This window comes from Peromyscus maniculatus, chromosome 14 (assembly GCF_049852395.1).
Source record: "Peromyscus maniculatus bairdii isolate BWxNUB_F1_BW_parent chromosome 14, HU_Pman_BW_mat_3.1, whole genome shotgun sequence".
Lineage (NCBI taxonomy): Eukaryota > Metazoa > Chordata > Mammalia > Rodentia > Cricetidae > Peromyscus > Peromyscus maniculatus.
In genome coordinates, this window is record NC_134865.1 from 26,269,465 (window position 1) to 26,287,166 (window position 17,702).

Here is a 17,702-nt window from a genome sequence, read left to right on the forward strand (position 1 = left end):
TCTGACTTGAAATCAAGACTTTTCTAGATTTTGTCAGCATAGCTAAATCTCATTTTTAAATTTTATGTTCAAGAAATGGAAAAAAGACTCACTCTGCAATACTGTCTATTTTCTTCTCATTAGCAATATATGAATATTGGGTATATATACATGTACATGTATATCCTAAGCATTCTATTGGGACACCTTTAAAGACCTTCTTAATCAAGAAATACTCACTTGTAGGGTAAGGTGACCCAAGTCTCTAATCCTAATACTTGGAAGGTAGAGTCAGAAGGATCTCTGTGAGTTTAAGACCAGCCTGGTCTCTAGCCAGGGCTACAGAGGGAAATTCTATCTCAAAAGCAAAACAGAAAGCAAACGACAACAAAAAACCATGGGTTCTCAAGATATAAAGAATTATAAATGCTATTGTCATTATATCTGATTTTCTTTTACAGTTTGGAAAAAAGAAGAAGAAGAAGAAAAAAAAGCCAACCCAAAATCTTTAAGTAGCCTTAAATAGGAGTCAATAGTCAAAGTTACTGTAAGGTAGGCCGACACTTGACTGTGTCTATATCTATAACTATACCTAACTATTAAAGGCTTCCCTGAGCCTTTAATTTGTAATACAACAATTCTGTTAAAATCAATAGCAAGTTTCAACAGGTTAGCCTCAATATTTTTTTTTTTCCTTCTTAGCAGGAAGAAGTTTCATTGCTCAGGGCTTTGAAAGCTTGGATTTAAAATAGGAGTGGCCCCCAAACAGAGCTTCTTTTTTAATTTTTATTTTTGTATTTATTTTATATGCTGTATAAGAGTGTTTTCCCTGCATGTATGCATGTGCAACACTGAGTACCTGAGTGCCTGGTACTTGAGGAGTTTAGTAAAGGGCATCATATCCCCTGGAAATGGAGTTACTGATGATCATGAGCCACCATGTGAGTGCTAGCAACTTATCCCAGGTCCTCTGCAAATGCAAAAGTGTCCTTAACTGCCCTTAACTGCTGAGCTGTATCTCCAGCTCTGGAGTTTCTTTTGGGATTGTGAGACCAAAATGAGCCATCTTAGAAATAAGACCAATATGCTTTCACCCTAAAATTAAGGCCTAAGATTTCTCCTTTTGGAAATAGGCCATTAGTTACAGTCAGTTCAGATTCCAGAAACCAGGGAGTGTAAAAGTACAGAGTCACAAGATAGTCACGAGGTAATGCCTGCCAGACTATGGAATGTCCTCTCCCTGGTTTCTAGGGTAACTGACCATAAAAATGCCCCCACCTGTGGGCAGCCAATGAGAAATGGTGGCGGGCAACCACTCCCTTAAAAGTAAGATTAAGCCATGATTTCTAGAAAGCCCCTAGAAGCGAGCCAATCAGAATTGTACCTGTACTAGCACCCCTAAATGATGTAACCTTGTGATTTTTCCCTTTAAAAGCTGAGCTTGCAGCTAGGTGGGCACTTCCTCCAGCCTCCACTGCGTTGGATGGATTGGACGAAGTCCCTGCCTAGGCTTGTATTGCTTTTGGATATCCAGAATTAAACCTTGCCTTTGCATTCCAGCATGCTCGTCTTTGGTGGTTTCTCTGAGGCTCACAATCTGAGCACAACAGGGATATCTAAAATAAGACTTTGTCAATTTAAAAATATACTAAAACATGATAGAAGAGAGGACTCTGATGAAAGTAACGAAGACTGTGACTTAACATGAAGGCTTGGTTTAAGGAGGAAGAAAATGTGACCAAGCACCGTAATCAGAAAACCATGACTACTAAGAGAACATAACAGCATGATCTTCATCTGTAGTTTGCTAGAGCCATGAATAGCAGCACTGTTTTTACATTCAGAAAAGTATACCAACAGAATCTGAAGTATCTCAGACAATCTTACTTAAAGCAGTAAATACAAACAGCTTTTAACTGCTGAGCCATCTCTCCAACCCCTATTCCACAAAAAGACTGAAGAGAATCTTTTGAATCTTTTGTGTTACATCTTTTTTAATTGACAAAACCTGCTAGTTTTAGCCTACTTTCACTTAGTTCTTTGTATTTTGGTAGCTCACTGTGGAAAGATAAATAAATTTTGAATTTTTAAGTTTATATTTAAAAGTCTTTGTAATAGATTATACTTCCATTAGCAAAGATGATTTTAGTCATTCTTTTCTTCTTTTTTCTTTTCTTTTTTTTTTTTTTTTTTTTTTTTTTTTTTTTTTTTTTTTTGGTTTTTTTGACACAGGGTTTTGAAAGGACCAGCAGATGCCATAACAGGCTGTTCAGTCTTCTCTCAGAGATAAAGCCTCAATTTCAGTTTCCTGAGACTGAGCAAGCAGTCTCTGGGAGGGCCGTGAACAAAACACATAGTCCTTGCAGTAGCTCCCTTTCTGCACGTACTCTGACTGCTCAAAGTTCAGCCAGATGTTTACTGTCTGGGACCCCTCACCAACTTAGAGTTATGTGCATGAGTTAAGGACAGAGCCTGGACCACTGAGCCAGCCCCCACACTCAGTACGTGCTTGGCCAGCCAGCCCCCATGGCGGCTCAAGGACAAAGCCTGGGACTTGTACTGAACTGCCCCCAAAGTGATAAGTGTAACCACCAACCAGTAAATTCAAAGGTTACATACCCTCACCCAATTAAAAGAGAACAGAGATAAAAATAAACCAATCCGAGTTGCACCTGTGCAAACCCCCCCCCAACCCCCCTGAAGGGCTTGTGGTTTAAAAGCTAGCCACACAAGGAAAGAGCAATTCCTCCCTGCCTCACTGTATTGAGTTCCCTGTCTAGACTTGTATCTACAGAATAAACCTTGCTGTTGCATTCTGGACATCCAAGGTCTTCAGTGGTCTCTTTGGGGTCATAATCTGGGCATAACAGTTTCTCTTTGTAGCCTTGGCTGTCCTGAAACTTTCTCTGTAGACCAGGCTAGCCTGGAACTCACAGAAATCCTCCTGTCTCTACCTCCTGAGTGCTGGCATTAAAAGTGTGTACCACCACTACCCAGCTAGTCTTTATTTTCATTTTTTTTTTTTTTTTTTTTTTGGTTTTTCAAGACAGGGTTTCTCTGTGTAGTTTTGCGCCTTTCCTGGAACTCACTTGGTAGCCCAGGCTGGCCTTGAACTCACAGAGATCCTCCTGGCTTTTCCTCCCGAGTGCTGGGATTAAAGGCATGTGCCACCACCGCCCGGCTACTTATTTTATAAGAAGAAAACTGGTATTTTCAAAAAAGGTGTAGATCTTAGACTGAAAATAATGTCTTTGGCTAAGGAAGTCAAAAGCTTTTGTCAATTAATTTTTTTTTTTTTTTTTTTTTTTTTTTTTGGTTTTTCGAGACAGGGTTTCTCTGTGTAGCTTTGCGCCTTTCCTGGAACTCACTTGGTAGCCCAGGCTGGCCTCGAACTCACAGAGATCCGCCTGCCTCTGCCTCCCGAGTGCTGGGATTAAAGGCGAATTAAAATTTTTGTACAGCCATTTGTTGGTAGAACTAACCCAAAAGACTGAATGATAAACACAATAAATGTTTATCATTCAGTATAATAGGCCAAACTTTATAAACAGATTTAAATATTTGTTTACTAAAGTGAGTTTAATCATCATTATGTACTTTAACAGGAATACCTCCACTAGGAATAATTCTTTCTAATAGAATTTTTCCTATTGCTCAGGATGTGGTTTTCCAGCAAGGAAAAGCTTTAACCCACTGGGAAAACAGACTGACAGACTAGCACTAACAAATCATTATATCCTTGTGTCAGAGTCATTTGGATAAAATACAATGGTTCAATTTTAAATAGCTTGTTTGCTAGAGGGATAAAACAAGAATTCTGCCAGGTGGTGGTGGCACATGCCTTTAATCCCAGCACTGGGGAGGCAGAGGCAGGCAGATCTCTGTGAGTTCAAGGCCAGCCTGGTCTCCAAAGAGAGTTCCAGGAAAGGTGAAAAGCTACACAGAGAAACCCTGTCTCAAACAAACAAACAAACAAAAAAAAAAAACCCATGAAATACTTGTTTTTCTATGCCATTTTTTTTAAATCAGAAAGTTAAAAGTTTTAAATTTTATTATTAAGTTCAGTGGGTAAGTATGTGTGTATGTCAGAGGACAACTCGTGGGAGTTGATTCTCTCCTTCTATCATATATTTCCTAGAGCTCAAACTCAGGTTATCAAGATAGGGGGCAAATGCTTTTATCCACTGAGACATTTTGCTAGCACAAAAGTTACTTTTTGATTTTATGTAGTGTATTTAATATTCACCCAGAGAGCTTTAAATAACATATAAATAAATATAATGAATATAGAATATATTTACAGTTTAGCTTTTACAAACTTTTTGGTGACATCTTTTGGTCTTTTAGGTTTGTATTTATATTAAATATCTTATTTTACAATATAAAAATCCTCCAAGTAAAAGTGAAATACTTTAGGATGAAAATCCTACTTTACAATACAAAAATCTTTCCTTAATGTTATGAGCCAAAGCAATCAATATACTAATTTATGAATTTGTTAAAGGAAAGTTAATTCCAAATTACACTTATGATGTAACCTAAGGACACATGTTCACACTGTGAAGCTATAAAATTCTTATCTGTTGCAGGCCCCAAGTAAACTTCACTGTTACTTGGATTTTTTTTTTTAAGTTCTTTTACAAATTTTCTTTCCTTGTTCTCAGAACAGTTTGAGTTACAGAATGTTACATTCCAGTGGGAGGACACATAAGGGAGACAAACACAGAAAGAGCCAAAAATTTTTTAAATGTTAATCGTGTCACTGCAGAGTTCCATGCAAACGTATCTGGCCCTTTGAATAACTGAGGGACCTAGCAAGTGGCTAGTCTCTGGGAGGGACAGAATGAATAGAGTGGCGCAGTGTGTACTGGAGACTTGCTACTGTGACCAGTGATGGCAGGGCGGGCCCAGAACACTAGTATCTTCATTAGAAAACCTGAGAACATTCATTTTTATATGCACAGACTTCCTGCCTTAATCTGAAAAGTTTCTCTTTGCAATGAACAACAGTCCAGAAAATGGTGCAGAGAACAGCGCCCAAGAACAGATAACAAAGGTGCTGAGAATAAGTGACGCTGAGTGCTTAGTCCTAAACAGGACATTTGTACTACCTACTGTTAGGCTCAGGGATCATCACAGAAAAAGAGCCAGAAAGAGTAAGAGCCAAAAGACAGGGAGAAGGACTGGGAAATGCTGTCTTCCGGACAGAGTGTAGCCAAGAATCATGACTTCACAGCAGCTGTGGCTGTCTGCAATGGGCCTAGACAGCTGTGGAATAATCCTTGAGTACACTGTGAAAATCTGTTGCTCTCGTTGTTAATAAAAAGCTGATTGGCCAATATCTAGGCAGGGTTTTCGCAGCAGAGAGAATGCTGGGAAAAAGCAGGGCACAGTAAAAGGAGTCATGGGAGAGAAACAAGATGAATGTGCTGTGTTGAAAGAAGGTACCTCCACGTGGTAGAGAGTAAATAAAAAAAAATGGGTTAATTTAAAATGTAAAAGTTAGCTAATAACAAGCATAAACTATCGGCTGAACTTTCATACTTAATAAGAAGTCTCCCTGTCGTTTATTTGGGAGTGGCTGCTGGGACAGAGGAAACTATGCCTACGCTATACAAGACTGCATTTATCAACAATCAATCAAAGATAATGGGGGCTCTACCTACCCCTGATGAACTACTGGCTGCCGATAGACTGAAGGGGAGCAGTCTTTGTCTTCGGTTGTGCGCCCACAGAGGAGCCCATCAGGTTCCAAAGAAGAGTTCAAATCTATGAACTCAGGGGGCTTCAGAGAAAGAGAGGAATGTGAGAAAGGGATTTGTGTGTATGGGTGGTAAAATAAGAATGGGAAGGAAGTTTAGAGAGAGTGGGTAGTTACAATAACCAAAATATACTTTATACATGAATGAAGTTGCCAAAAATAAAATAAATGTTATTTAAAAAATCCCCTGGGGGGCGGTGGTGGTGCACACCTTTAATCCCAGCACTCAGGAGGCAGGGGCAGGCAGATATCTGTGAGTTCGAGGCCAGCCTGGTCTACAGAGCGAGATTCAAGACAGGCACCAAAACTACACAGAGAAACCCTGTCTCGAAAAACCAAAAAAAAAGAAGAAAAAAAATACCCTGAATGTAAATTGTCTTAACTTTCAACTAAAAAAAAAAAAAAGCCAGAACTGAAGTTCACATGACAAATGCTTGCCTAGCATGGATCAAGTCCTGGGTTCAATCCCTGGCACTGCAAACACTGGGAATGACAGTGCACACCTGTTACCCTAGTCCTCAGGAGGTAGAAGCGTGAGGATCAGAAGTTTTAAGTCATCCTTAGCTACACAAGGAGTTCAGGACAGCCAGGGCTCCAGGAGACACAGTCGCAAATAAAACATTTGTTCTCAACCTGTGGGTCATGATTCCCAAATCCATTGGTAAAAATAAGATATGTATATTACAATTCATAACATTTGCAAATTATAGTTATGAAGTAGCCACGAAAATAATTTTTTGGTCTAGGGGTCACCACAACATGAGGAACTGCATTAAAGGGTCACAGCATTAGGAGGGCTGCAAATCACTGCTTTAAATCAAAGTAAAAATGAAAAACAAGATTCACCAATTTAAAAAACATTTGTTTTCTCTCTGCAATAAACTTTCTTCATTGTCAAGGGCAAACATGGATGGAAAGTGATATTTAAGCAAATGGCATCTGAAAGCAAGCAGGGGAAGCTAGTTCATAACTGACAAAGAAGGCTTGATGTCAAGTTAGTCTGAAAACACAGAGAAGGGAACTCTATAAAAGGGACAATCCACTAACAGCACGCAACGAGTGTGACACACACATCAGTCTTGGTGCACCAGACTTTACAAAAATGGACGGACACTAATGGTCATAAGCAGACAGGTTCTGAACAATAGTGCAGATGACTTTCATATCCTACTCAGAATGTTTCAGAACTGATCCTCAAATTTACAAAGAAGCTTCAGATGAAAACTTGACCAAAGATCAAAAGGGCTTAACATACTCTGAAGAATATTTCACCCACAGCTGTGGAAAATGCATTCTTCTCAGCAAGTCAAGAAACTTCCTTTAAAATATGCCCTATTTTAGGCCACAAAGCAAATCCTAACCAATTTTTAAAAATTCTTGTATTTTATCAGATCATAATGGAAGAAATCTAGAAATAAACAGCAAGAGAGACAAAAAATATGGGTATTAGAAAATACACTTTTCAATTAATGGGTCCTCATAGTCAGTTCATAGAATCAAATGAAAATGAAAACTCAACTTATCATAACGTGTAGAATACAGCATAGATAAGTTTAAAGAGTGAAGCACATAGCTATGAATATCCGAATTTAGAAATCAGAGTAGTAACAAATAAATAACTTGCTAATATACTTCAAGATCTTAGAAAAACAAAAAGTCAAACTCAAAATTACTACCTTTCTCCTAGTACTGGGGACTGAACCTAGGGTTTCTTGTATGCTACCATATGTATGTACCAGTTCTGTACCACTGAGATATATGCCCAAGTCTCTTTTTTAATTCATTTGGATAGAGTCTCATTAAATTGAACAGAGTGTCCTTTAATTCACTCTAGCCACGCTAGGCTTGAGCTTGTAATCTTACTCTCTCAGCTCCCTGGCAGGTAGGTTTATAAACCTGCACCACTAGTCCCACCCAATCAGTAGCTTTTCTATGTACCAACAATGAACTTGCTAAGAAAAAAAATAGGAAATTAATTCCGTTCACAATAGCCCACCAACTCCAAAGAAAATACCTATAAGTAAACCAAAGCAGCTAAGAGACCTCTACAGTAAAAAATAAAATATTGAAGAAAAAGGAAATTAAAACACTGTAAGGTAGAAGGACCTCCCACAGTCATAAAGCAACATAATCAATATAATTAAAATGCCTTTATTACTAAAAGACATATACAGATTCAATGCATCCCCACCAAAATACCAATAATATTCTTTATGAAGTAGAAAAAAAATCCTAAAATTCAAAATAGCCAAAGTAATCTTGAGCAAAAGCAGATGGACTCTAGAGCTGTAACAAAAGCATAGTATTAACATAAAAACAGACAGGCCAATAGATGGAACAGAACAGAGTCAAGAAATAAACCCATGCACTGATTCTTGAGAAAGAGACCAAAAATACATGTTAAAGACAACCTCTGAAAAACAATGACAGCATGAGGTTTGCAGACAAATGGATGGAACTAGAAAATATCATCCTGAGTGAGATAACCCAGACTCAGAAGGACAAACATGGCATGTACTCACTCATAAATGGATACTAGATATAAAGCAAAGGACAATCTGACTGCAACCCACAGATCCAGGGAGGCTACCCAGCATGGAGGATCCCAGGATGACTGTGGCTTATAAGTTTTGGTTTTGCCCAATCAATGGACAAGCTTTAGTGAAACATTTCACTATTAGGATAAGAATTTGTACCTTATCAAGCTGATGAAAGGAAATGCTGGCTGTACTCTCAGGAGGGAAGGCTAAAATCTTTTTAGATTATGGATTAAACTATAGAAAAATATCTGCCATACATCAAACAGTGAAAAAGATGAGTAGGAATCTCACTTACATAACTTAAGTAAAACATAGCTCCCTGAACAGATGAAGATAAGTTTCTTCTGTGTCCCAAAATCTAATCATATGTATATGTATAATTCAGCTATTATTTGGCTTAAAAGGGCTTACTGGGAAATGTTATGATTTTTACTATTTTCTACAGAGAAAATATTTTCCATTTTCAAATAACCCTGGACTTTTGTTTGTTTGGTTTTGGTTTTGGTTTTTCGAGACAGGGTTTCTCTGTGTAGCTTTGCACCTTTCCTGGAACTCACTTTGTAGACCAGGCTAGCCTCAAACTCAGATCTGCCTGCCTCTGCCTCCCAAGTGCTGGGATTAAAGGGGTATATAACCTGTTTTTATGTTTAAACTGTGTATTGTTTCTCCTGCAGTTGTACACAAAATGTTTTTACATTAGAAAAAGGACAAATACTATAGAATTGTATTATGTGAAATATATAGAATATACAAATTCATAGAGACAGAAAGATTAGACATTATCTCAAGATGGAGAAGAAAGGAATATAGAGCAATTATTTCCTAAGTACAGAGTATCTGTTTTGTGTAATGAAAAAGCCCCACAAACAGATAGTAGTATCAGGACATAGTATCATGAATGTAATAAATCGTATCATAAATATAGTTATTGAATGAATACTGCGAATGTAATCAATGAATACCACAAATGTAATTAATATCATGAGTGTAATTAATGAATATCATGAATGTAATTAATATCTTGAATGTAATTCATGCCACTGAATTATGAACTTAAAAAATGGTTACAATTGCAAATATTATGTTCATTTAAAAAAATAAGGTGGAATGTAATCACCATACATTATATGTGTGTATGAAATTGAAGACAGTGATGTTCTAAAATAGAAAGTGGTGATGGTGTCATGGGCCTATGAGGATGCTGGACTAAAGTCTATCTAATTGTACGAACAGGCAAATTGTATACTATGTGAATTATTTGTCAATAAAGATTTTTTGGGGGGGCTGGAGAGATGGCTCACAGGTTAAGAGCACTGGCTGTTCTTCCAGAGGTCCTGAGTTCAATTCCCAGCAACCACATGGTGGCTCACAACCATCTGTAATGAGATCTGGTGCACTCTTCTGGCCTGCAGGGATACATGCAGACAGAACACTGTATACATAATAAATAAATAAATTTAAAAAAATTTAATTTTTTAGAAGAAGGCACACGATCTCATTATAGATGGTTGTGTGAGCCACCATGTGAATTCAGGACCTTTGGAAGAGCAAGCAGTGCTCTTAACCTCTGAGCCATCTCTACAGCCCTCAATAAAGATTTAATAAAATGTAAAAAAATAAAATAAAGATAACCTCTGCAGCAAATGTACTTGGAAAACTGGGTTTGTGGGCCAATGAGATGGCTCAGTAGGCAAAGGCACTTGCCACCAACCATGATGACCCCTGGACTCACATAGTGAATGTGAAGAACAAACTCCAGCAAATTGTCCATTGAATAGCACATGTGCATCAACCTTCCCTTCTATCCTGTCTTATTATTTACAACAGCCAAGTTATAGAAATCAACTCAAGTACAATGTTGTATACAGACACACAATAGAGTATTATTCATCCTGAAAGCAAAACAGAGTCAATGTCACTGGATGGAAAACACATGGAACTGGTGATATCATATTAAACAAAATAATCCAGTGTCAGAAAAGTATCACAAGTTTTCTCTTACGGTGGAATCTGAGGGGTGAGAGTGACATGACATAAAAGTAAAAGGTAAACTATTAGGGAAAAGAAAGGGGACCAGGACAAGGTGGGAGGAGAGAGGGTGGGGAGATCATATGACAAGAGCCATGGAGTGGGGTGATGAAAGGTTATATGCATGCATGAGAATGTCACAACAAAAATCATCACTTTACACAATTAATATGAACTAAAAAGAAAGGCTTGATTTTAATTGTAGAGGTTCAACGTTCATATATTGGTGAAATGATAGTACAAGGGACAGGAGGAAGACAAGAGGGTTACTATGTTATTGTAAGCTACTCATATTATCAATGAAGTACACACTGTTACTTTAAACTGCATTTAGATTAGTTTCATATTATCGATGAAGTACACACTGTTACTTTAAACTGCATTTAGATTAGTTTCATCTACATATTACAAACTCTAAGAGCAAGCACTACTTTTTGTTCTTAAGAATGGGTGAGGGTTAGTGGGGATAGCTAAGTAGATAAAGGCACTTTGCTGCCAAAGCCTGATGACCTGGGTTTGACTGACTCCCCAAGTTGTCCTCTGACCGTCATGCACGCTGAAATGGTTGGTTAAAACAATAAAAGTGCTAAGCATAGTGGCATATGCCTGTAATATCAACACTCAAGAAGTTAGGGGAAGAAAACCACAAGTCTGAAACTAGCCAGGGTTATAGGGCAAGATGCTGAATAATGCGCGCGCATGCGCGCGCACACACACAATTAAAATTGCAAATAAAAGGAAACTCACATGGAAAGATGAGGAGAGAATTCTAGATTAAGTTAAAACACACACGCACATACACACTCACACACAAATAAATAAGTAAGTAAATAAATAAACATGCAATAAAGCACAAAGAGTACCTTCCAAGAGTCAAGCAATGCAGTTTTATTCAGGATGTAGCTTATAAGGAAGAAGTACAAAGTTATACTGAGAAAAGCAAAACAAGGACTGACTGAAGCTATGCAGAGGGGACGAAAGTCTGAACTAAATCCTTTCTACATTGCAGGTCTACACATTGTAACACACTCACTGTGCTGAGGAAGAATAGAAAGGACACAAGCCTGTCTGCCTTCCTGGCTCACTCTTGTGAGGTTCAGGGGACTTGCAGTGAATGTGGTAAGTTCAGTTGGCATCTTCCACCACTCAGAAATACCTGATAAAGCACATGTAGATAAGAAGTCACGCTGTGGGGCTGAGGATAGTTCAGCTGGCAAAATACTTACTTACTACATGAACCTAGCATGAAAAAAAGCCATGCTTAAAACCAGTACAAGCTAACCTACAAGACTGATGAAGTGCTATGCAAATGAAAACTGGTCAGAGATGGTTAATTACATGTAATTCCAGCAGAGACAACTAAAACTCCAACACGTAAAGTCACTTCCCAAATGTTGGGCAAGGGGCAACCACCAATGAACATTAACTCAGAAAGATTACAAAACATGCCATGGAATGAACTATCACCTAGAGAGAGGATCTGCACACACAGCCAGCAGGAAAATGTGCAAGCAAGCTTTAGAAATAGGACTTAATTTAGAAATTAAGTAAGACTAAATGTCCAGAGACAACAGGAATAATAAAAATACTAGAGGAAAAAAAAAAAAGAGCAACCAGGAATAAAGAATAAAGAAGGAGACTAAAATGCTGTAAATGAATACTCCTATCTACATACTAGCGCTCAAATGTAACTATAACCTACTGATAAGGATTGGGAGAAGTTTGGGAATGATGATATCCTTTACAGTAAAAAAGTACAAATAAAAGCCTGATACAGAAAATTTAAGGGAAACACCTTGCATAAGATAAAAAGGGGGCACATAACAGTAAGAAGGTGACCTATTTATTTATTCACCTTCAGACAGTTTTGTAGATCACCGCAAACTACTAACAAACAGATACATATTAATTAGTTTGTGCTCACAATAGTGTCATGAATTAAAGCAGAAAGGGAAGGGCACAAAGAATACTAATTACATGGGACAGCCAGAACTGATACTTTGGCATTTTTGTGGCTTTACGAATGAAGTGAGGAAATGAATTCTTGTGAAAATCTTGATTAAAAAAAAAAAAATTCTAGACAGAAGAAAAGCAAGCAACATTCTGGTGACAGAATGAGCTTTTTATATTGAAGGTGGTTGAAGGCCTATTAAGATTCACAATGATCAATCCAAGACTGAGGCAGAAGAGAGACCAATGCAGATCTAGACTATGATTATACATGCAGCCTGCGTTGCTTCTTTCCAAAAAGACAGTCATCTGGGGCCAGCGATCTCTCTCAGCTGGTAAAAGTATTTGCCATGCAAACTAGAAGATCTGGGTTCAATATCTACAACTCATTGTAGAAAGATCCAATTTCTGAGACATCTGCACACCCACATTCACACACACACACACACACACACACACACACACACACACACCATAAAGTGCTTTAAAAGTTTTGGAGATGTAATTATCTAATTAAGAATGCATATACCTATCAACTTTTCATCAATATATAGAATATAAAGCCTCCAAAATGGAAAGTATTAATGAAAGATGATGAGACACTAATTATACCTATCAGAAACCACAACTATCAATCAATAATTACTTAACACAGAAATGTGCAACAAGCTTCACTACTACTGAACAAATGTCTGCACTAGAAAATGTTTCCAGAGGAAATTCAAGCACAACGAAAGACATAGCAGAAGTAGAGAGAAGAAAGAAAAAGTGAGGAGTGCTATAAACTGGAACAAGAGCAAGAAAGAACAGAGCTAGTTATCAACACAGTGAAGGTGTAAGCAGAAAGGGAGACAGCTCTATTGGGGAAAGGAGTGGAGTTTTAACCAAAGACAGTAAGGGACTAAGGAAATGCTTCCAATTGTGGATGGAATAAATATACATATATAGCCGGGCGGTGGTGGCACACGCCTTTAATCCCAGCACCTGGGAGGCAAACAGATCTCTCTGAGTTCGAGGCCAGCCTGGTCTACAGAGTGAATTCCAGGACAAGCAGAGTGGTTACACAGAAATCCTGTTTCAACACCCCACCACCACCAAAAAACCCCAAAAGATATACATATATAAATAGGCACTTGATAACTGTGATGATGCAGCCAAAAAGGCAACAAGGGTCTGAACACAGTTATGGAGCAAGAATGCAGAAATGGGGTATACTGCGAGCCATTCTGAAGCGAGGAGAAAGAAAAGATGTATAAAGTAAAGATTAGGGCTGGAAAGGTGGCTCTGTGGTTAAGAGTGTGTGCTCTTCTTCCAGAGGACTAGACTTCCATTCTCAGAACCCACATCAGGCTGCTACAGTAGCTTCCAGCTCACAACTGTCTGCACAGCCCAAAAGATCCAACACTTTCTTTTATTATCTGAAGAAACTTGCACTCAAGTTTGCACTACTACAAACAGACACATACATATACACATAATTAAAGATAAAAATAAATATTTTTTAGAAAGAAAAACAAGACTTGGTGACAGGCATCAGTGGGATAAAGAGAAGCTGTCAAGAGACCTCCACGTTTTCAAATCAGACACAGAGGAAAAAATGCCACGTTTGGATTTCAGAATTAAGTAATGATAGGGCACTGAAAGAGAAATGCACAGAGACTGCATTTATGTAGGAAATAATCAGCACAGTGACAACTGAACCATAAGGTCAAAAGGGTTTACCAAAGGATGGCCTGCAGTATTTGGATGAACAGGACCTCACCAAAATGAGCTCTTCAAGCTCTTTACTTTTGAAAAATGCTTAGCTACAAACACATCCTATATTTTTGACATTTCAGGATATCCATGGGCCTATTAGTACAACTTTAATTTCAAAAGTTAAACTCTTGGTTTGGGGAGAACAATGTGGATAGTGCTTTGAGTGGCATCCAAAGTTAGGAACAGGAAGAAAATGCCCACAAGCAAATCAGAAAGCACTGAAGAAAAGATGTCTATAAAATTCAGCAGTAACTTCTTAAAGCAATGGGTACTGAACAGAATACAATACATGCAATGTGGAGTAAAGAGTTGGAACTGAGATGAAACAAGAGTCTAGCTCTGACCTTTTCACAAAGGTATGTTCCCCAAATGAAGCAACAAATCCCGTCTTTGCTGGCTGAGGAAAACAACTCCAAGTACAGGCTGTTCTTGTATCAATTTTGCATATGAATACCTATTAATATAAATTAGTGAAACCGACCCTTTCTTTAATCCAACATCATTAACGAGGAGGGCCACTGCTAACAAGATTTTAAAATGAGATGTAGAAATAGAAAAAAAATAAAAAAAAATAGAAGGATTAGCAAAAACTTTGAAGTGACATCATTATATTGACGGTACAGCTAATATGCACACCCAGTTTCACAAAATAACAACACGGGATTTGATACAATTAGCTGCATCACGAAAACATAAGTTTCAGTTCAGTCTAATACACTTTTATAAAAGCCTTCACATTTTAACATTGTTTATATTTCGTTGTGGTAATGCACCATCTTGACTGCCTAAAATATATTTCTTACAATCAGGAATTCAGCACCAGAATACAACTGTTCTTGGAAATAAAAATGGTATTTTTAAACGTATTCTATGACTGTCGCTTATGTCAACATCTATCGCTAAGATATTCCTTGAAGTGTCACCACTTTTCTTTAAAATTATTACTGTGCTGGGCGTGGAAACAGGTCCCCCCACCCCCAGCATCATGACAGAAATGACAGGGACAAGAGGACAGGAGGTACTGCAACCTGATGACTCAGACATGTTTCTTAATCTTTTAAAAGGCACGCACATCTGATTCTGCTTAAGCAACAGCGGTCTGGGATACGACCATAGCAAACGAAGAGAAAAATAAATCGCCGAGGAGTGAAAAATAATTCAGCTCCCCAAAACACAAGGTGCACGCTGCCGCGTCAAGGACGAGAGATCTGGAACACAGAAACCGTCAAGAAGTCTCCAGTGAACTGCCAGAGAGCAGCACCCTGTCCAGGACCCTGCACGCAACCCCGGCCGAGTAGCCGGGCGGGACCACCGGCGGGGGCGGGACACAACCAACCCAAACACCCCGGCGACCCCGCCTGCGGCCCCGGGGCGACCGGGCCCAGCGCCACCCGGGACCGGGGAGGGGGGGAGGAGCACGCCCGGCCAGCAACGCCCTCGGGAGAGCCCGGCGGGGCGTCGGCGCCGCGGAAGCCACCAGCCACCCCGCCGGCCCTCGGCCACTCACCGGGACACAGTCGGTCACGGGCGCCGCGGCCGCCACTCGCCTCCGGCCGACGCTGACGTCCGCGTCAGCTGGCCAAGCCTCCGCGCAGCTGCGGCGCCCGGAACCCAAACAGACGACCGCCGGGCGAGCGCCACCCACGGCCCCGCCGCGCCCCGCCCTCCGCCACGCCACGCCACGCCCCCTAGCGGAAATGACGCAATCCCTGGGTCGGGTGGTCGGCCTGCTGCTAGGCGTGCGCAGTAGGGCGTGGCTGTGGGAGGGAGGGCACAGGAGCCGTGTTGCAACTGGGTGCAGTTTAGCTGGGAGAGGCTCGGCGGCGGGGAGGGCTGACTGTGCTTTTATGGTCCACTCTCGGGGTTGTGGGGAGGTCCATGGCTTTTAAGCTCAGTGCTGCATCTCAGAGCTGAGTCCCTGATGGCTTGCTTGCTGGTCGTCGTCCGTCTTCAGCTGAGCCTGCCTGAAGGCGCAGTGCGTGCTCCGTGTGGCCCCGGTTCCTGGGAACTGCTTTTCACATCAGCCTGGCTGAACCCTGTGATCTGCAGTGGTGACACCTTCTCTTTGTCTGTACTCCACAAATTAAAATTTAGAAGGGCTAGGAATTAACTTTAGTTCTTGATTTTTTTCACTGTTAAAATATCCTGACACTGTTGAAATGGTGAAAAGATTGTTCTGAACTATTACCATGATTCTGAACTATTACCATAATTCTGAACTTTTACCATAGTTCTGAGCTAGCAGGTCCAAGTTCTGACACAACAAAGAGTGGAATTTAGAGTCAGTAGGCAAAGGGGTCACTGGGTGGAAGATTAGAAGATTATAAAGAGGTGACATACTTCCTCGCTGGGGGCAGGTGAGAGTGACCAGTTACCAAGGGTGGAGATTCATTTTATACCAACTTAGATGATTCTTTGCTAACACTGGGCCTAGATAGGCCTAAGGTAGAGAGAGGTCAAAGGATCATAGCTACCTGTGAAAAGGCCTAAAAGAAACCTAACCAAATGTTGGTCAGGTTCATCAACCTACCCTCTCCTTTTGTCGGCATTAATTCCTTAAGTTAGATTTGTCTTCCTATATCAGAAATTTCCATGTAACTCTCAATTCCTCCTATACCTCCCTTTCCTTCTTTTTCAGTAACCATACCTTTAATCAGCAGTGAAGCTTGATGGATCTTACATCACCATCTCTTTCAACTTCAGCTCTGTGTTCTCATCTCCCTTGCTTTAGTTTAGAGCTTGCTGTTTGTCAATCTCACATAAACTGGTTCTACAGTTTGTAAGTGGCCTGTAACCCAGTTTCTTGCGCAGGTAGTCGTCTTTCAAAACTGCAGATCCAATCGGGTTTTTCCAGAGCAGAAAGCTTGGATGAGCAATGCATCTCCAGTAAATGGCAGGGGCATGATAAGCTTTGACAATGGCTTCTTAACACCTGTACTTACCTCCAAACTCTGAGCCTGGGAGTATAATAAGTTTCTCTGTTCTGCTAGCCAGCTCCCAAATCATGACATGGAGACTTATTATTAATTATGAAAGCTTGACTGATAGCTTAGGCTTGTTTCTAACTAGTTCTTATCACTTAAATTAACCCATTTCTTTTTATCTATGTTCCTTTATGTGGCTCAGTTACCTTTACTTTGTAATGCCCACACTCTTTGTTCTGCATCCCTGGAGTAGCTCCCTTCTTTTTCCCAGCATCCTCTGTGCCTGGAAATCCTAACTGTTGACCATTCAGCTTTTTATTAAACCAATCAGAGTGACATTTCTTTACAGCGTACAAAAAGATTATTCCACAACATGGGGGCATACTAAGGTCTGGGGTCCTGTTGTAAGCAGTCCTTGGAGCCGGTGAATATATTAAGCTACATGGCAAGGTAGTCTTGAATATGTGATTAAAGTCAGATTTTAAGAAAGGGAGTTACCCTTAATTTTCCATGGGGGCCCTGAAAAAACTCAGACGTGAGTTCAAGAGGAACTCTGAGACAGATTGTTGGGGATAAAGAGTTTATTAGAGGAGTTATTAAAGCCACAAACAACAGTTTGATTGAGGATATGAAGAAGTCAGGGTCTATATGACAGAAGTTGGGGTCTCATATTTTTCTGAGGTGAGGGTGGTTTTATAGTACAAGTCCATAGCCAAGGCTTTCTGATTCCCAGGCAGGAAGCAGTCAAAGGGATGGGGAGCA

General features: G+C 39.8%; 1 protein-coding gene across 5 annotated transcripts in view; it reads right to left on the reverse strand.

Annotated features, from left to right (window-relative positions):
• Pnpla8 (patatin like domain 8, phospholipase A2) overlaps positions 1-15,707 on the reverse strand; it is a 61,424-nt gene extending 45,717 nt beyond the window's left edge. For 3 of the 5 annotated variants that reach the window (XM_076550732.1, XM_016007820.3, XM_006989477.4), the window contains exon 1: positions 15,524-15,707. The gene's annotated coding sequence lies outside the window, so the exon portion shown is untranslated. Of the gene's footprint in view, positions 1-11,341; positions 11,465-15,523 lie in introns of all 5 variants that reach the window. The other 2 variants (XM_076550730.1, XM_006989480.4) reach the window with 2 other exon arrangements.
• Positions 15,708-17,702: the final 1,995 nt, after the last annotated feature.